A 20827-nucleotide genomic window follows, 5' to 3' on the forward strand; every position below is an offset into this window, starting at 1 on the left:
TCTAAGAAATAGCTGGCTATAGCTAACTGGCTAGCTAACATTAGCCAAACTACTTGCTTGTTAATTATAGACAATATAAAAAAAGCAAGAGAACTTAAAAAAAACTGAAATCTCAAGTGCTGCACTGATAAGACGCCAGCTGTACTAGTAAGCTATCATTTCAATATGGACAGGCAAAAACTTTAACTACTACTAAACAAGCTGCTTTTTTTGTTTGTCATGATTTAGATCCATGAAGGACTGAAATCATTAATGCCCCCTCTGGTACAACTGTCACTGACAGTATGCCTTACTTTTGATCTGATTGGTCAGCACAAAAAACAAAGCAAAACAAGCAAGGCACTTGACCACTTGGACTTTGTTCAACCCAGAGTACCCACACAAAATACAGCAGCGCACAAATCAAACTGCATCTCTTCCATTGAAAACAACAGAAAAAAGGCACCTCGGTCTGCAAAAAAAAGTGCGAACCCCCTCAAGACTGGCAACCACACCTAAATACCCAGCACCAACCAGCAAGCTCTGTCAAGAGTGGCAGAGGTTAAGTTGCTTTGGCAGTACTAGCCTACGGTTGGATTTGGAGTTGTTATATAATACTGTTATATAAGTTTAACAATAGACTTACTTCCATGCAGTGTTCCTCATAATTCAGAGGATCCAGTGAAAACTGTGCACAGGACAAAATGTATCAGTTTTAGATCATTTCTGAAAATGTCATTCATTTTTCCCCAAAGAGAAAAACTGCTTTTACCCAGAGAGGCTAATATGGACAGGATGCCAACTTCATAATCAACTTCAAAGGCCTATTACAATTCTTTGTTTTTTTTTTAAAGTTCATTAATACAGATGAATGATTTACAGATACGGTTGTAGAGCAAGTTTTTTACAACTGTTTCATCACAACACGCAGCACAGTGAATCCAATTTCAGTACCAAAACTCAGTATCTCTATTTCCAGAGTTGGGGACCTTCAGTGCTAAACATAGAGTCTGAACACTGGAGACTATCAGGGGATGCAGCTGGTGGTACCAGTGGGAGCATGTATCTGACATCAACACAATAAACAAGGCAATCACAATCAAACACACTGCCTGTTTGTGTGTGCACTGTTTAAACATGCTCTCCACTGTCGCCGTTACAGTAGCTTTTCTTCCAGCTAGTTTGGGCAAGTTCTGCCAGAGGCATTGAAACAAACACCCCGTTTTTCATATTTGGAAAGATGCTGCTCCCTTTATGATTAGTGCTAAATTATTTGCACCAGACTTCAAGCACATGACCAACAATTGCAATGAACAAGCAGATAGATTCTCAGCATTTTCATTACAATTTTTAATTAAAGTTTTTTTCATTTCTGGTCTTACATTTCAGCTTTCCTATGTTTTGCTGCTTTTTTATTTTCAACCTTGCTTGGAAAGTACTATGAAAACACTGTTGTAACAACAACAACAATAATAATAATAATAATAATAATAATAATAACAATGTTTCCTTAAAAACACAAACTCTATACTTTGTCTGCTCATCAGTCTAGAAAATTATGGCCTTGTGGACAAATCTGGAGCAGATAAGCAATGATTTACACCATGAAGGTAATAAACATCCTATTAAAGGTGATCAAAAATGACATTCATAATGACAAAAAGCTGGCAGCCACTGATTAGCATTGTACAAGGATTTCATTCCCAGCAGCCAATGGGATCACACTATGCAGGATACACTATAGGACCGCTGTATTCTGAAAGTGGTGATTCAATTGATTTTGGACTGTTAGACTCAATAATATATATATATATATATATATATATATATATATATATATATATATATATATATATATATATATATATATATATATATATATCCTCCCCAATTTTCTCCCCAATTTAGACGTATCCAATTCCACCCACTATTTAGGACTCTCCCAATCACACTACACCACCAGCGCTAGGAGGGCGAAGGCTAGCACAGGTTTCCGCATCTTTTCAAATTGCCGCAACGTCATTGGACAGCTGAACGTATTCAGAGGAAAGTGCCAACCGCCAAATCTGTTATGTCAGCTAACAGACGCCTGTGCTGACTAGCATCGTGTTGAGTGATGGGGGAGACGGAGGGGCCATCCTACCCACCCAGAGAGAACAAGGCTAAATGGGCTCTCTTGGACTTGGACTTGTAGCATCACCAGGGATCGAACTCAAAATCTCCTAATTATAGGGCCAACGCTTAGACGGCTGTGCCGCTCAGGAGCCTTCGCAGGATATTCTCAAACGTTAAATACTGTTTATATTCCACTATTGTGTAAATACCTCCTCTGGTCATGTACTGTGTTTAATCTAACACTAAATCGCACCAAAGGAAACCAAATCAAACTGAATCACAGGAATATTTTGCTGAAAGACACGTTCAGCAAGTAATGAGATAGGCAGGATGTGGAATGCCACGATGAGGATAGCGGCCACCAGTGAGAGCATGAGGAACGCTTAAAAGAAGGAATTCAGTAACTACCTTCAGATGCTCCCGGGCTATCCACCAGCCAGCGAGGTGCAGAAGATCACTGCACACACCCTAGGAAACAGCTAAGATCAATTGTTCTGATCTTTTCTTGAGACTTGGATTCACCAGATACTGTGAGAAGTGAGGAATAATAATAATAAAAATAATAATAATAATTCATCTGGACCTCACAGTCCAATATGAGACGGTGAGTCCACTGCTATGAGGGTGATCTGCAGGGAGTTGAGGATGGGTCAATGTGTGCAGGACAGTGAACCGTTCTCTGACTCCTCCAGAATAACTGACCGTTAGATCTACACATCCCAGAGGCCTCTACAACTCTGCAGCTGAATTTAAAGTGTGTGTGTGTGTGTGTACGTGTGTGTACGTGTGTATGTGTGTGTGTGTACGTGTGTGTGTGTGTACGTGTGTGTACGTGTGTATGTGTGTGTGTGTACATGTGTATGTGTGTGTGTGTGTACGTGTGTGTGTACGTGTTTCCTGCTCTTGCCACCAAACCGCTTGACCTTTCCAGCAGATATGAGCACATATTGAACTTGTGCGATCAATTTGGGAGCTAAACACTGAGAGAGCGATTTGAAGGAAAAGAAACCCTGAACCCTCCAAAACCTCCATCACATACAGAGAGAGAGAGAGAGAGACAGAGAGTGTTAGAGAGAGAGTGAAATCATGTTGCATTGCAGCTCTTAAAACCTCTACAAATAGAATAGTTTAAAAATGAGATAAACCAAAGTAAATCAGTGAAAAAGGACTCAAAAACACATTACCTACAAGAAAGAAAAAACTTATTTTCCAGAAAAAAAAAAAAGAAAAGAAAAAGCTAAATGAAGATAATTTTCAGCTGGCAAGGAGCAGGAGTGACAAAACTAAAGGCAACACAACCAGTTAAACAATCAATTCAATCAGTTAAACATGCAATTCTGCTGTATGGCAGTGAGGTATAGGGGCCACTCTCGGATCAAAGTTTTGACCTCTGGGACAAACACCCGGGAGATATCATGTACCCTGAATTTTGTATCCTGCAAGTTCACAGGAAAACAACAAACAACACTTGCAGAGCTAAATTAGGCCAATTTCTACTGCTGCTCAAAATGAAAAAAGAAATGATTAAACATTGGCTACATCTAAAAACAGTGACCCCCACTACTTTCACTACAAAGCCCTGCAATGCCAAGAGCTGAGCAAAGAAAAGAGCCCCTTAACACAGCTGGTCCTGACGCTGAGTTCACTGATAAGCACTTGTTCACGTCAGAACCACAAAAATTAAACTAAACTGAATTATAACACTTCAAAAACAAAACTACATCACACTTCGAAACACACAGACACACAAAGCAAACTCCAGTTCTATCTGGCCCTAAAGTGAGAGTACACTGTGGCGGAGAACCTGAGCACAGTGGCTGATACTAAACACAGAACCACACTAACAAAGTACAGACTCAGTGAACACAGCCTGGCCGTGCAGACCGGTCACTATAAGAAATCACAGTACAGACTCAGTGAACACAGCCTGGCCACACAGACCGGTCGCTATAAGAATCACAGTACAGACTCAGTGAACACAGCCTGGCCGCGCAGACCGGAGGCTATAAGAAATCACAGTACAGACTCAGTGAACACAGCCTGGCCGCGCAGACCGGTCGCTATAAGACTCACAGCACAGACTCAGTGAACACAGCCTGGCCGCGCAGACCGGTCGCTATAAGACTCACAGCACAGAAAGTGAAGACAAGGAGAAAGCAAGAGAGAAAGGAAGAGAGAGAGAGAGACAGATAGAATAAGGAGAAAGAGACAAAAAGAATGCAAGAGAGAGAGAGAGAGAGAGAGAGAAAGAGATAGCAAGAGAGAAGAGACAGAAAGAGAAAGATAAGAGAGATGACAGAGAGAGAAAGTGATGACAGGGAGAGACAGATAGAATAAGGAGAAAGAGACAAAAAGAATGCAAGAGAGAGAGAGAGAGAGAGAAAGAGATAGCAAGAGAGAAGAGACAGAAAGAGAAAGATAAGAGAGAGGACAGAGAGAGAAAGTGATGACAGGGAGATAAAGAAGACAATAAAGAGGAGAAATAGAAATAGAGAAAATGAGAGAGAGAGAGTGCATGACAGCTAGAGAGAGGAGAAAGATAATGTGTGAGAGAGAGAGAGAGAGAGAGAGAAAAGAAAGAAAGAAAGAAAGAGAGAGTGTTGGAATTAGCTTCGCTGGGAGTTGGGGATCAATATATTTTGCTGAAGTTTATTGGCTCCCAGTCAGTCAGGGCAGCCTGATCTGGAGCAAAGCATCCTGGGACCTTGGTGTCTACTGTATGTGGAACTGCATTGATTGCAGAAAAGAAAAAAAAGTTCAATCAAATGTTTACCAAAAATAAACAAGCAGAGTAAACTGGGGTCCAAATGAGTGTGAGAGCCCCCCTAACTCTCCTACTCTCTCAGCCCATTTTTCGTGTCCGTTTCTTTTTTATTGCCTGGCTGCTGGCTTAACGTGTCTGTGTGATAGCACATGATTTCTCTGTAATTATGATATTGATTAAGTGTGCTCTGTGGACTGAGCTCATTCTTTATCAGCCTAAGCAAACAGAGGAGACAGAACAGAGCTAAACATTACCCCTCAATGACTTGGTGCATGCTGTCAGGACTGAACTGCAGCCAGTTTAGCGCTTTATAACTGTACAATGATATCTGGATCATATTGGTATATAAACCGCAGATAATAGCGCCAAAAAAATGATTGGCATCGGGCAGATGTTTAGATCTGACAACGTTCCAAACAGATATTTGATGATGTGTTTACTGCAGTCCAGCAGAGCAGGATGTTTACATTACTGCACTAAAGTATCTGCATTTTATGCATTTATGCATCTGCAACTCTATAGAAGTAAATGTAATGCTAATCCAAGTGGATTTAGTCCCAATTTCTACATGCAGCAGTTTAAATTAGATTAAAATATGCTGCATGTCTAACCTGCTTTAGGGCAGGTTAAGTTCGGGATTACAGATCATTAACCAGTACTTGGACTGATCAGCCCTTGCACAGGTCACTTTTTTGACATTTATGGTGTCAATAATGTGAAAAATATTGCTTTTCAGTGAAGGCAAACAAATCATACTACACAGATATCAGGAATATAAAGAAATTATTACTCCAAATAAACACTAACACAGTGGCAGTGCTGACAGCATTATTTACACTGCTTTATAAAACAGATCCAGTTCTAAAATCTGATTGGCTGAGCCGCATTTGAAGTCGTTGTACAATCCACGATATACGCACAGCTATGACGCTTCACAACAACTGAATTGTGTATTACAACGCAACAGCACCAAAAAACCTTGTGCTGTTAATGGAATAATCTTTGGCTTGCATGGACCACCGAGTAAATTAATGAAGTAAGAACCCAGTTGATGACTTATTTTCTTCACTAGAACTACGCTGGTCAGCTAGCTTACAGGCTAAAAGATAGCTAACAGCCAAAAAACTCCATCATTTATATGACAAGCTTGAATTAAAGTACTTACAATATGATTCACTGTAAAATGCCAATATAAAACACTAAAGAATGCCAGTTGAATGACTTCAGATGTCTGTGTTTAAGTCAGAAGGAGTGTCAAACCCAGTCCCAAATGTCTCCGTACCCCCTAAATAGTGTAACAAATTCTAGAAATAAGAATTTTAAATAAGAAATTTAGAAATAATATAGCCAAGTAGTTCACCATTTATCAAGTATGGATGTTGCTGAATCCATAGTGACTATATTAGCTATATTATTTACTGTTGGGGTGTAAGAACCTGTATTTAAATTCCTACTTGGAGCACTATGTAGGGAGCAGGAAGCCATTTGAGATTCAGTCCCAGTGTGAGCAGAGGGGCGCCGCTGGATTGGTGCTAAATATGTCTCCATATCACAGTAACACAAGGCTCTTCGTGGCTTATTGCCTTCATAAATGCTTTACTTTCTACATTTTTATGCAGTATTATTTTCTTTTTCTCATTTAAAAAACAAGCCACTCAACTCTCCCTTACACTATACATGATTGATTGTTAGGTTTGATTGTAGTTGAATGTGCTACACAGTCCTGGTCCCTGCAAAGAGCCAGATACACATGTACAAACATCCATTAATACATTCATATGAAGTGGCCACTGAGTGATTTAATGCACAATGCATTCATACTGGATCTGCATTAGTTTAGCTCAAGTTTTGGATCACTTAATCCCCACAAAGAACTAAATACACACACAGCTGTGCTTAACAAGCACCTTCCATCAACACATGGATATGAAGAGGCTAATGAACGCATATGAACGGTCCATCCAATGAGCATCCAATTTCATTGTTTGGTGCTCTATTCATTTACTAAAGGAAAATTCTGTGCTTAAACATCCCCAAAACACTCAAAATAAGTGGATATGGACCTGACAGTATCATATGTAAACTGAGGCAAGAAGCAGCCCAGCTGCATTAGACCACCACGGGTCCAAGTTTCCAAAAACGATGAGGCTGGTAAGATCTTCTTGGCTATCATACAGCGTGTATAAAGTGATCCTCGCTCCACCATCTCACTCTGATCCCTGTCCTACAGCTTTTCTTGGAAATCAACTCATTCTCAGTTATTTCTGGCCAAAAGAGACGAGCAGCAGAACAGAGCCTGTATTCCAACACACACAGCTCTCACACACTTCTGAGCTCTCGCCAGTAACCCCAACACACACACACACACACACACACACACACACATCTGATATAGTTAGACACTAGCTAATCATCTCACAGGCTGCCACTCTCAAGCACGTTCTGTCCAGTACAAATACATCACATCATCACTCTAAATTACTCACTCATATTTTGTGATGTCCTTTAGTGTGGTTTGTAGTTTAATGCTAATGCTTGTGCTACAACTAGCCAAGCCTCAATCTCAGGAGAAAAAAAAAATAAATCAGCTTTCACTTTTTCTAATAAAAGCTCCATTTTTTTCCTTGTGAGAAGCAGCCAAATATCCCCACACCATCAGAATATTCATGTTTTACACCATCCTGGGAACGTTTAGTCCTCATGCACACAAACTTCCATTAACACAGGCACATGAAGTGGCTAACGAATGCAATTTGCAGTGCACTCACAATGGATCTGGAAAAATGGATATTAGCCCACATTTAGAAACATTAGTCCTGATAAAGAGCTACATGACCACATATATAGTTGTGAACTGCGACTATTAGAGACTTTAAATGTCAAATTCAGACATGCAAACACATGAGCAGTGAAAATGGTGACGAAGAACCTTTGAGCAGAACCTGGGCTGATATTAGCATTGGTAGAGAAAATTTTACACAAAATTCTGCAGGACCCTGAGACTAAAACACAGGGTTAACTGCCGTAGAAATATATAATTCAACAGCTATGCAAATACAAGCCCAAATACTGCACTACTTTCTAGGTGTCTGGACTTATTTATTTCTTATTTGTTACCATAGCAAGGTCAAAGGGTTAGTGCGCATGAAATTTGGCAGACTTCTTTTGAGACCCCGCATCAATTCTATAAATGCTGCATATTGTTTGTGTTTTACTGGTGCCATGAGGAGTGGGGCGCTTGGACACCGATGATTGCCACATTTGATGTAAATTGTAGACAGACTTTTATCTCTCATAGTGGTTATATTTCACAGACATCAACATGTTCCATATCAGTTTCAGATTCAAACTAAATGGATTATCTTGGTTACTAACAATGATAATTTACACACATTTAACTTTTTTTTACCCACCACAAAACATGGCTCTCTTTTCACATTTTGGCCAAGTTATCTTAAATCTGGTTGGCTTATAAAAATTAAATATTACATCTGTGGTTTGGCTAAATAATGACGTGAACTGCTGCTGCGCTATGTTCGGGGGAGAGGAGGGATCCTCATATCAAAGGTTCTATGATAATGCTAATTTCTGCTAGAGCCCCTGAGGCACCATTTCTAATAGTATGTTAGCACTAAGCTAACTGGTGCACGTTCACCACTCTACATTAAACATGAGCATTTGAAGCTTATACAAGACATTCTTTATTTGTATATGAGGCTTGTAAAAGACATTAACATATATTTTACCTTGTACGTTGCAGTTTTACAGTGACGTCAGTAAAGAACCTTAGCATAAAGCTGTTGCTGCTATTTTTCCATTTCATCCAACTGAAACCCGGCTTATATTCTCAGGCAGTGACGTATCTAGAACTTCCAGAAAGGCCTTTTTCTCGCAAAAATTAGGTGCAGGCACTGGAAATCAAAACAGCACTGATTTCTCAGTCCCTTCCTAATTATGCTAATGATAAGGCCTTCACTTCAGCCTCTGGAGTCCTAACCAATGGGAGAGCTCACTTGGCTGTATCTACCTGGACACCGTGGGGGATTTTGTTGGCTGTTTCAAAATTTAGTCGCTTTTGTTTCCAACAAATGCTTACAACTGATATAAGAGCATTATAACAATACTTGTACGTTTAAATACAACAAGCATGATACTAATAATCAAAAATGAACTACAAATTAAAGACATGTATTTACATTTCCAGAAACCCAGCACACACAAATTTCCTGTCCTCACACTCCCTCAATTCCCATCTACTACCAGTGCTAAAATCATTGCGTAAATGGTGCAAGCTTTTTGAGTAAATAGCATCTCCCTGCATTCTGCCAGAATTAAGGAGCTGCTCTGATAGAGAATGAGAGAGTGTCTCGGATATGTGCGAGGAGGTATTACTGCCAGAACTGTGATGGGAAAATTAGCCACATTAGCAACCTGCTTTCTCCTCCCAGGGGCATTAAGCTAGCTTGCTACTTCTGACACCCGGGTTCATTAAGCCCCTGTGTAAGTGTGTTACGATCACTTAACCTCTGCTCTTTCCTACGCTTCATCTGAAAGAAAGAGATAATCTTTGTGGAGCGTGAGGGAAAAGGCTGAATAGCACCCTCTCAGCTTCATTACGCTACTCCCACCTGCCACTCCAGTGGCAGCTAGACGAACACTGAACGTGCCATATCCAGCACAAGGCTAGGACATCCTGAATAACACAGCTTTAGGAACAAGGGGTGAATCTCCATCCAGAACACCCAAATGCCCAGGTTTAACACAGCAGATTGTGGCAGCGAAAAAAGTGTTTTGAGCCCGCTCACTCAGAAATCCATTGAAATGGTTTTAGCATTGACGGAATAGCACTGGGTCGATGTAGACGACTGGCAGTAGACGTTATCTTTATGGGAGGTCCTCGCTCCTGTGGAGTTGTTTAAACCAGAGTCGGTCTCTCAGTGCTATAGAGGGTAATTCTCTCTATCTCTCCCTCGCTCTGACTCATTTCATTGTTGTTTAGCAGGCCGCTGGTAAATGAGCCGTGTCTTGCCAATTGCTGCGATTCCCAGTGTTGTGCTAGCAGTGGCTATTCAGGACGCGGGGTCAGTCATGCGGAGGGTCTACCACTGGAAAACATGACAGCATGACTGACTCACACGGCAACATGCTACTGAAACAGAGAGCGCACGCTGCCATATGGCAAGGGAGTCGGGAGATAGATAAGCTCATGCATATAAAAGAGTCTAAGTGCTGCTGTTTAAAGCACCAATCTGGAATTAGCAAAACAGTGCTACGGCTGCCCAAGGACTGGCTCTAGAAGAGAACATGGACAATGCAGCCTAGATATACTTCAGCAACAATCTTCTAAATTATTACCATTTTCTGAGTAACAGGTAGTACTGTGGATGATACAACCCTTAGAATGTGTAGACCTTCTACTGTCGGATAACACGGGGCATCTTTCCACTGTCCAGAACTTTTGGTACCAGAAAACTAGAACTGTGCTTTTGTCACTGGCCATTAATTTTAGTAGTGAGGGTTTCAGTTTTACGGTTTTTGGTACCTGCTCAGAATTGGAGGAGCCAATGCTACTTGAGAATGTTCTCCTATGTGTTAGGTAACAGTAGCAGTGGAAGCCAATGACAATTTAGCGAGTTTGGATTGTGCTCTTGACATGTGGTGGTAATGAAGGAAGACAGAGAACTCTGAACCCCCCTCATAACTGAGGTAGGACTGTCACAGGACTGAGGGACAGGGAGGAGATGGGGTGGTGGTGGGAATTGCAAGAACCTCATCACAGAAGACTGAAGGTGATGTGAATCTATAGGGCTTAGATTGGAAGGTGGAGGGGTTTCAGTTATGTTCCTCCTTATAAATGCAGCTATTCCACACTGCAAAAAATAGTCTTTTCAAGTGAAATTATCTGAATTATAGTCAATATAGCTAATATTTCTTATTTTGAGATGATTGTGCACTTATTATAAGATTGTCTAGCTTATTTCTAGACATTTTACCGGTTTCAGGAGATTTTATTAAGTAAAATTCTCACTATACTGGCAGATCGTTTTGCTGGTTTCAAGCACATTTCTTAAAAGAAGCAAAATTATCTGGCAATTTCGTGAGATAATTTACTTAATAAAAGTACTTTAAATAAGTAAAAAATGTTTGCAAGTAAGTTAAATAATGTTAAAATAAGCTTACAACAATCTCAACAGGAAAAATATTGGATATATAGACTAGATTTAAGATAGTAGTTCATGGTAATGCTATTAGTATTTACACTAGCCTCCACAGAATGAGTGTTTTTGCTCATATACTCACACTCGACAGAGAATCTACTCTCCATTCTGTGTAAATATAGACATTTTGTCAGTGCGTGCAAGCCAAATAATTCAGCATGGAATTTCACGTCAGCCAATAAGTTAAGCTACATAGCAAGCAGGGTGGCTAATCAGCTATATTATACATTTTAGGATGGCATAAAATGACCAATAATACAACTAAATCATTACTTACTATTACTATGGCAGTTCTAGTCGTCTCAAGCAGGTCACAAATGAGAACATGAGAAAAATAACTATAATCTTCTGTTGGTTCCGTTTTTTTGTTTTAAAATGTGCAAAATGGAAGAAAAAACACCCACAATTTCCTTATCTGAAAGTCTGGCTTCAACTTAAATGGCTAGCTAAATGGCCAGACGTCAACAGGACTGTTGACACTGCAGCTTCACACCAAAGTATTCTGAATGAAAACATACATCAGTGGAAGTTGTCGCTTGATGTTAGAGGCCAAGGGACCGGTCTTCTAGCTCAAGGCTTCACAGCTCTGGCACTGGAGACTCAATACCCTGCCTTGCTCTTTGCTTTTCCCAGTTGATTCAACTCAGCAGCTCATTATCAAGCCCTTGATAAGATGAATAAGGAGCATTAGAGCAAGAAGAGCATAACACAGCACAGGGCAAAGGCTTGAACTGCAGCTTAAAAGTGATGTTTTAGCTTATAGATGCTTCTACATCTTTGAGGCTGAGTAGGCAGCGACTGAAAGGCTCCACCAGAGGAACAAAGAGCTTTTCGCAAAACATCAAGAGCTTGTGTAAACTGAGACTGAATTCATGCTGTGTTCAAAGTGAAAAGTCTTCAAATGGAAGAATTAATATACAAAAAGTAAAGAAAAAAAGATGGTGTCCAGCGATGCTTTCACTGAAGCTTCTCGTCTGCTGTGAGGTCACACTGGTTCAATAGCGCTGCCCTCAAGCGCAGTGTTGTTTGAGAAAGAGTGAAAGAGGCTGGTGGGAAGGAGAAGCCTTGCTAATCATTCCACATAATACGCTGAGTAATGTGCTCAGCGTGAGGCTGCTGGGTTGTGTCTGGGAATCCTTGATATATTCTTTGGTCTGTGATGCCAGAAGGAACAAGGAGAATCTACAAGGGGACCAAAACAATTACAAAACGACTGCCAACCCCTGCATGAAATCCTGATCTGTTTTTGAACATTATACACCTGCATTACACTACACAGAGTTCCTGACTTACCATGTTCTCATATCTGGCAGTGTAAATTTAACACCGTATGTAGTTTACCAGCTCTACGTCTGATAGTCTACACTGTTAGAAATAAAGGTTCTGTGCAGGTACATTTTCCCTTCATCAAGGTACAAACAATGTAAATGTTCCCTCAAAGGTACAACAGTGGTTTTAAGGTCCAGCTGTGCACCTTAAGTAAGTTTTTCCAGGTGAAAAGTTCGTATTTGTACCTTTTCATAACCGAATATTTTAAAACAGAACAATAAAATAAAAGCCTGGAGACGAGACGGGGTGTGTGGAGTCAGTACAGCTTAGAGAATATCATTTCAGTGGATTATGGTACAATTATGTTCCCTGACTAAAGGTACCGAGATGTACCCTTGAGGGTCCCACCCCAGTGGCAAGAGGGGAACTGCCCCAGAGACAGTTTAGTGCCTTTTTTTATTTCAGACAATCTTTGAATTCTAACGTTAGTCTCGGTCCATCTCATGGATCTTTCCTCTGTCGGAGATAAACAGAGTTCCTCAGTTTATCTCCTTTCTTTAACCATAATTCTCATTTGTTTATCATAACTCCATTATCTGTTGTGGCTTAAAGGAGGTGTTGGTTCCTCTTAGGTCTTCCTCATAGTCCTAAGTAGTACTTCCTTTGGATTCACGGTTCCTCTAAATTTCTTCCCTATGTTCATGAGGAGCTTTTTCCTTTTGGTTTTTGGTTTCTCTTAGTGTTGCTGCTCATAGGGGGTTTATCCATTTGAGTCTTGGTTCCTCTCAGTGTTTCTTCTTCATGCTGTTAGAGAGTTTCTCCTTTTGAGTCTTGGTTCCTCTCAGTGGTTCCTCCTTATGCTGTTTGAGAGGAACCAAGACTCAAAATCAGAACGTCTTTAACAGTATGAGGAGAAACAATGAAAGCAACTAAGACTCAAAAGGAGAACCATTCTAAGAGCCTGAGGAAGAAGCACTGAGAGGAACCAAGACTCAAAAGGAGAACCATTCTAAGAGCCTGAGGAAGAAGCACTGAGAGGAACCAAGACTCAAAAGGAGAACCATTCTAAGAGCCTGAGGAAGAAGCACCGAGAGGAACCAAGACTCAAAAGGAGAACCAATCTAAGAACCTGAGGAAGAAGCACTGAGAGGAACCAAGACTCAAAAGGAGAACCATTCTAAGAGCCTGAGGAAGAAGCACTGAGAGGAACCAAGACTCAAAAGGAGAACCATTCTAAGAGCCTGAGGAAGAAGCACTGAGAGGAACCAAGACTCAAAAGGAGAACCATTCTAAGAGCCTGAGGACGAAGCACTGAGAGGAACCAAGACTCAAAAGGAGAACCATTCTAAGAGCCTGAGGAAGAAGCACTGAGTGGAACCAAGACTCAAAAGGAGAACCATTCTAAGAGCCTGAGGAAGAAGCACTGAGAGGAACCAAGACTCAAAAGGAGAACCAATCTAAGAGCCTGAGAAAGAAGCACCGAGAGGAACCAATACTCAAAAGGAGAACCATTCTAAGAGCCTGAGGAAGAAGCACTGAGAGGAACCAATACTCAGAAGGAGGAACTGTTTCTCCTCATGCTCTTAGAGAGTGTCTCCATTTGAGTCTTGGTTCCTCTTAGTGTTTCTCCTCATGCTCTTACTGACATTTCCCTTTTGTGGCTCTCAGTGCTTCTCTCTCATATTCTTGGAAAGGTTTTCTTGCTTATTCTCAAGAGGCTGCAGGACCGGCTGAATCGAATGATAGACGATATTAGTAGTAATAATGACAATAAAAAAGAGCTGTGTCTCTTACTACGTCTCTCTCTGAGCTTAGTCGGGAGGTTCTTCTGTCTTTGTGTGGCCTTGATTCACTCTGGCACTCTAATGTGCGACATACATTTGGACAAGAAAGTGTGAGAGGGGGGAAAAAGAAAAGTGCTCTCAACCCCTGACACGTACACTCCCTGAGCCCCACACACCACTGCCTCCTCAGCCTCACTTTAAATAGATTACCACAAGGGCCATTACCCCCTTTTTCTGGGGGTCGTCTGGCCCGATCAATGGAGCCCTTGTCTACCGTTCCTCATTCCTTTCCGTGAGAAATCGGGGTGACGGGTGCATCCCGTGAGAGGAGGGGGCATGTCCCGCAGGAGGCTGAGCCCTCTGATGGCCTTCACAGGACCCTCACGATGCTCTAAGACACTGTTTCTCAGTCCTGGTCCTGGACACTGTGGTGCTTTTACTGTTACTAACCAGCTAAATTAACAAGCCACTGCTGTGATTGTTATATCAGAACAGGCAAAACACTGAAATGATGCAAGTAGTTGGAAACAACCGTTGATACCAACAACGCCCTGCACAGTGAACACTCCTTACAACTTAGAAGTTGAGTAGTCAGTGGCTGAAAGGGTCCACCAAGTGAACCAAGAGCTTTTTTGCAAAAACTACATTTACAAAGTGGGGCTGATTTCAGGCTGTCTATGCCAATAAAGGTCCTTGGGCAAGAATCCGAATGCCTACCACTGTAAGTCCTGCTGGTTAAATACTCCTGGACTGGAATTGGGACCCACTGTTGTAAGAGAACAGCGCTGGCCATGTTCCCTCAGCCAAGCTTCCCAGAGACATGCTAACAATGGCTATGCTGGGGCCACACATCAACAAGGTGGAGAGCTGTAGGGGCCCGGAGGCCGAGTCCTATTCAGAACTGGAGCCGTTAGTGTCCTGGAGCGGGGATTTATAATAACACGCTCCGTAAGCAGTCGTCCCATGCAGGCCTCCCACTGCCACATCAGGAGAAATAAAGCCTCCAGAAGTCCATTACACCCTGGCGGAGGGAGAGGGAGAGCAGGGGAGGACTGCTGATTTATAATCTTATTGAAGATGGCTCACTCCAGCAGCACAGAGCAAGAGGTGTTTCAACATGATACAGAATAAAGACAAAGACAAACTTACAGAGAGTGCAACTGCAGTGACTTACTGACATATTGTACATATTGATCTTATGTAACTCAGTGTTTGGTGTTCCAGGTTCATTTCAGTGACCTACTGCCAGTGAATCCTAACCTTGGATACAGAGTACATTGCCCTGTACATTTTAGTGTTTACCCTGCTCCAACACTCCCACTTCAACTCAGGATGAGCTCATTAATTAGCTGATTGGTTGCATGAGATGTAGAAGAGCCAGGAAAATATCAAAATATACAGCAAAGGGATGCTCCATACTGACCTTACTATATACACCACTTAGTGAAGGATAGAAAGGCTTCAACTAATGGCTCTATAACTGATTAATCTGTTTACTATTATCTGATTAACGAAGTAAGCAAAAAGTTATGCCTTTTGCTTCTCTCACATTAGCCTTGTCAATGTGCCACCATTCTTCAAAGTTCTGTATGTGCAACAAATAATTCCTACTGTTAGAGTGCACTTAATAATCCGATAACTGCGGAACATCAGATTTTGTCAGTAATCCGATCAACGCATTTACATGCACTTGAGTAATCAGAAAATGGGAAAACTCCAGGTCTACATGAGTCAGACAGTAATCCGATTTCTGCTTTGCAACCAGCCAATAAACTCACAGAAAAAGACGTGATGTAAACGTAATGTAAAACTCAAACTTTATGTCGCGGCTTAAAAAAACCTCATTCCCCCTTTACCTGAAAATATGAACATGCAGCATCTAGAAGATAAAGAATATTTAAATCCTTCATTTCGTCAAGCATATAGATCGTTTCCGTGTCGCTCCAAAAGTGTTTTACTGCATCTCGCGGCTATGCTGCTCACTTATTTCTGGCACCGCTGTCTGCTTGGCACATGCACTGACTGAGAAATCCGAAAGAAATCAGAGTAAGAGTTTACATACACTGAAATCTGATTACTGGGCTAAAATCCAGCTCTCTATGTTGGATTTCATAATCGGATTTCTAGACCTTACGCCGGTCTAAGAAGTCAGAGTGTGCTGTTTACATTACCATTTGAATAATCAGATAACTACAGAAATCTGATTATTAAGAATTCAGAATATTTAGTGCATGTAAACGCACTCAATGTCTGCAATTGTTCTGCATAATATTGTGATTAAAATGTGAATATTTTTAAAAAAATAAAGCTCCAGGCCTTTTTTTCCCCTCACCAAGAGGACCAACGCATCTACTTTCAGACTTGAGGTTGGAGTTCTTAATGTCAGTTCACAAGCACTGTATTAATAGTTAAATGTTCCCACTTAAAACTTGTTTAGACAGTGTTAAATAATGTGTGATATATTTGGCTATTTGAAAATTTCACTCTTTCAAATTGCAGTTTTGACATAAAATGATCAACTGATGGTTTAGCCCTAGTGCAAAAAACAATAGAAGCTATATCACCCTGTACTTTTCCTGTAGGGTACTGCCGTCTTTCAGAAAGTCTGCATGTATCAAAAGAACATTAGGGAGTTTTTTATAGTGCCTTTTGTTTTTAAACAAATGATCAACACTGTTGATGACTTATCAATGTTTATGACTAATCGTTGTTGTCATAAACGATGCACGCCAATTCGGTGAAAGATGGTTTTCTCACAAATTACATAAAAGGCTGATTCAGTTCTGATTCTCCGTTGGTTTTTGTAGAGCTGTGGCACGTCGTCCTACTTTGTAGGCCATGAGTGATTTGTCACTGCATACGTTCCAATCACTGTCCAGCCTGTGACAGAATGAGGCTGCCTGCAGTCCCCAGACCCAGGCCATAGACCATAGACCAGCAAGACAAGTTTTTGTGTTAACACCATGGGGCAGAACCTCTGCTGAGAGAAAGAGCAGAGGCGCGTATCTGCCCCCATCCTAAAAACGTGCCTCTATCTGGGTGCCTTTTATCTTTTTTCTGACGTTATATTACATCATCGCCATTTAAAGTTGAAAGAGAGCTCAGGGCAAAAATGCTCCTGACAGCTTAAAAATGCTCCTGAAATTTAAAATATGAGCATGAAAAATGCTCCCAAATGAATATAAAGATCCCATATGAAGCCTGCCTGGTGGGCTGCTGAATTAATGTTTTTTTATATTACACACAGGCATAACTGTTTTTGCTTTTGCATATTCTTACATGAACTATGTACAACATTTATTCATTTAATTTGTACATTTATTCCTTAAATAATTGAAGTTTTGCTGCAAAAATGTTGAGCTTTACACACACAAGGAATAACAACACTATATTGTGATCAAGATAACCTTCATTAAAGAAATGTGTTTTCCATAATACATCAAATGATATACTTTTGAAAAACTCAAACTGCAGTCCCGCAGTAAAATAAATAAATAAATAAATAAATAAATAAATAAAAACAAACAAACTATTAAAATGGTATTAAGACTTTAGATATTTATAAGGACCGTGCTATAATTTATTTAAAGCCAAGGCATTAAATATAGTATGATAGTAATAAGGTAAGAATATAGCCCACAAAATTATCATTTATAGGGTCATTTCTGGTGGGGGGGAGCGGGGGGTGGGGGGGGTCCGGAGGGCGTCTGTCTCGAACCCTACCCCTAAATTTACAACTGTGAAAATAATACTTGCATTTTGATTTTGTACTTTTTTTTATTTCTTTTAAAGTGAAGTTGAACGATCTAGATTTAACATGAAAAAAATTCAAATTAAAAAAAAAAAAATTCAACATCATTTCAGTCAGTAGGCAGGGCCTTATTTTAGCCACGCCCCTGCATTTTAGAGCAGGAAGTGAAGCTGCATCCCTGTGCCACATGGTGAGCAGTTAGATCCCATTGCTTTAAAGTAAATGTGTCCCAAAGTCTGAAAATCAGTGTTGCACATTAAGAATTGTCACTACTGAAACACGATTAAGTCATTTTTTTTTTGTTTTTGTAGTGAAAATATTATGATTCCATGTGTGTACAGCTGTTCAAAGCTGTGTCTGCTAGTCACGTACTGGCTAACGTTTTTGAGTTCTGCTGAAAATGAGCTAAAATTGTCACTACTGAAACAGTCACTACTGAAAAGGTTTCAGTAGTGTTAGGATTGTTTTGGTAGCGACAAAAAGGACTGTTCAATCATTTATTTGATTAAATCAACACAATTCCGGTATCGGGTCACTCAAAGCAAAAGTCCAAAATGTGTTTCAAACACTGACTTTAAACCAGATCAGTAGAATCATTGATGTACAGCCTTTTGTAAAGAAACGTCTCTATTTTTTTTTTTTTTATTGCTCATAACATCAAACTCAGGAAGCTGCTAACCAAATGAGCTCTTCTTGTATAATGACAATAAAGCCATTCATTAATTTGTTTATTTACCTCATCATGGACGATAGGAGGTGACATGAACATGGCCATGTGTCGCTGCTGCTCATTTATGGAGAGAGAGAGAGAGAGAGAGAGAGAGAGAGAGAGAGAGAGAGAGACAGAGAGACAGAGAGAGCTCTGCGATCCCTCAGCCCGGCTCTTTAAAGATGCTAATGGAAGTCGAGCAGAATCCTGATTAAAAGGACACTTCCTCCTCCGAGACCAGAGACACACACTATTCCCCCCTCCACCCCACCCCTTTCGCTCGGAGCGGCGGAAAACCTGCATACGGGGAACAGAGGGGCCGGATAGCGAGTAGCGCGCGGCAGCTAATTAAATTAAGCCTCCTTTAATAAAAGAGGAAGTTAGCTTAACACTTTAATCCCGGCTACGCCATCAAAGGCAGCGGCGGAAAAATAAAAGGGAGAATGAAAACACACAAACCCCGCGGTTACGAATTTCTGTGCCTTGCGCGACGCTTCGCCCCGCAGAGCCCGCAAAGAAAAAAAGAAAGAACGAGGGAATCAGAGAGAAAAGGGGTGAAAAGACAGAGGAAAAAAGAAAAAAGGCTGCTTTATGAGTTCTTTAGTCTTTAGTTGGGAATCAAAAGTCTTGCTCTTCTTTTCTCTAGCAGTGCTATCCCACCGTCCTCTGCTCTGAATAAAGATAAATGTGGAGCCTCTACAGCTCCTCTTTAAGCCCCGCTTTCCCTCTGCCTTTCTTTCAGTCTGCTGCTTCTTCACTCTTATCTGCAGTTGGGGTCAGGAAGGCCTGACCGGCTGTAATTCTAAAGTGTATGCATGCCAGTGGAACAGAAAGAGATTTCGCCCTTCCGGAGCTCTAAAACAAAGAAAGAGAAAAGGAAGCATAAAGGATTATCATATATTTCCATCTGTAAACTTGGCTGGATTTGTTAGAGGCCACAAAACACAGTGGTGAACGATATGGGTTCTGGACCATAAGGTAGATCTGAGTGTTTTTCTGTATCCAAACAAACCTATTTAGAAAGAACTTTGACGTATTTCATTTTCCAACTTCCTGTACAGTTTGGTCATAAGACAAAATGAATTCTACGAATCAGCCTCGTGAATTGTGTGATTGCACCATTCTAGCCGTCTCTGACTGAAGATGCTATTGTGGGGGGGCGTGGGAGGCAGGTCACTTGAAACAAAATAATAATAGGCTCCTGAGTGGTGCAACCATCTGAGCGTTGACCCTGTCATCAGGAAATGGCGAGCTCGATCACTGGTGATTCTACAGGCAGCCGTGGTCGGGAGTCCAAGAGACCTCGCTCTCTGGCTGGGTAGGATGGCCCTGCCTCTCCCTCCATCACTCAACGCGATGCTGGTCAGCGCAGGCATTTGTTAGCTGATGTAACAGAACTGGCATGTGGCGCTTTCCTCTGAGCGCGTTTGGCTGTGCAGTGACGTTGCATTAGCGGCAGTTCCAGCCTGTACTAGCCTTCAGTTCCAGTTCTGCACTGCCCCTCGGCGCCGGTGGTATCATGTGACTGGGGGGAGTCCTAACTAGTGGGTGGAATTGGAAAGCCTTCGTCTAAATTGGGGAGAAAATTGGGGAGAAAATTAAGGAACAATCTGTTTTATTTTTTAAATGTTTTTTTGGCATTTTCCTGTACTTTTTCCTCAATTTAGTCATGTCCAGTTCCACCTGGACAGACTGGATAGTCTCCGCCTATTGCACAATACTACCAACGTTGAGAGGATGAAGGTTGGGCCTCATTCACCAACTGTTATTAAGAAGAAATTTCTGACATTCACTCTGTTTTCTTATTTGGGATTTGTTCTTAGACAAGAACAGAATTCACACACACTCAAGATCACAAAGGTGTGAACAATTCTGAGGTTTAAGATCACATCATGAATCTGACACTGACTCCTTAGGACCTTTAACAAGAACACATTTAAGAAGAAACTTAGGAAGATATTGGTGAAAGAGGCCCACAGTCTTTCTTGTTTTCAATAACTGACATAAGGAAGGGTGCTGCACATTTTTATCAGTTAAACAAGCATGACCACTCTTTTAAAAAATAGAAAAAGAAAAAAAAAGCTCTCCGTCACACTGCCACGTAACGTTCTAAAGCCAGACCACACAACAGGCAACGAGGACTAACATTACACATTTAGAAAACACATTAAAAGAAAATGTAAGTCAAATATAAATACTTGTGTGTTTTCAGACATTTAATTTGCTTGACTTGATGGA

At 41.0% G+C, this 20827-nt stretch overlaps 1 protein-coding gene across 1 annotated transcript in view; it reads right to left on the reverse strand.

The window, feature by feature from the left end:
- LOC118796652 (receptor tyrosine-protein kinase erbB-4-like) overlaps positions 1-20827 on the reverse strand; it is a 600895-nt gene that overhangs the window by 529445 nt on the left and 50623 nt on the right. The gene's annotated exons all lie outside the window — the stretch shown is intronic.

This window comes from Colossoma macropomum, unplaced genomic scaffold (genome assembly GCF_904425465.1).
Source record: "Colossoma macropomum unplaced genomic scaffold, Colossoma_macropomum, whole genome shotgun sequence".
Lineage (NCBI taxonomy): Eukaryota > Metazoa > Chordata > Actinopteri > Characiformes > Serrasalmidae > Colossoma > Colossoma macropomum.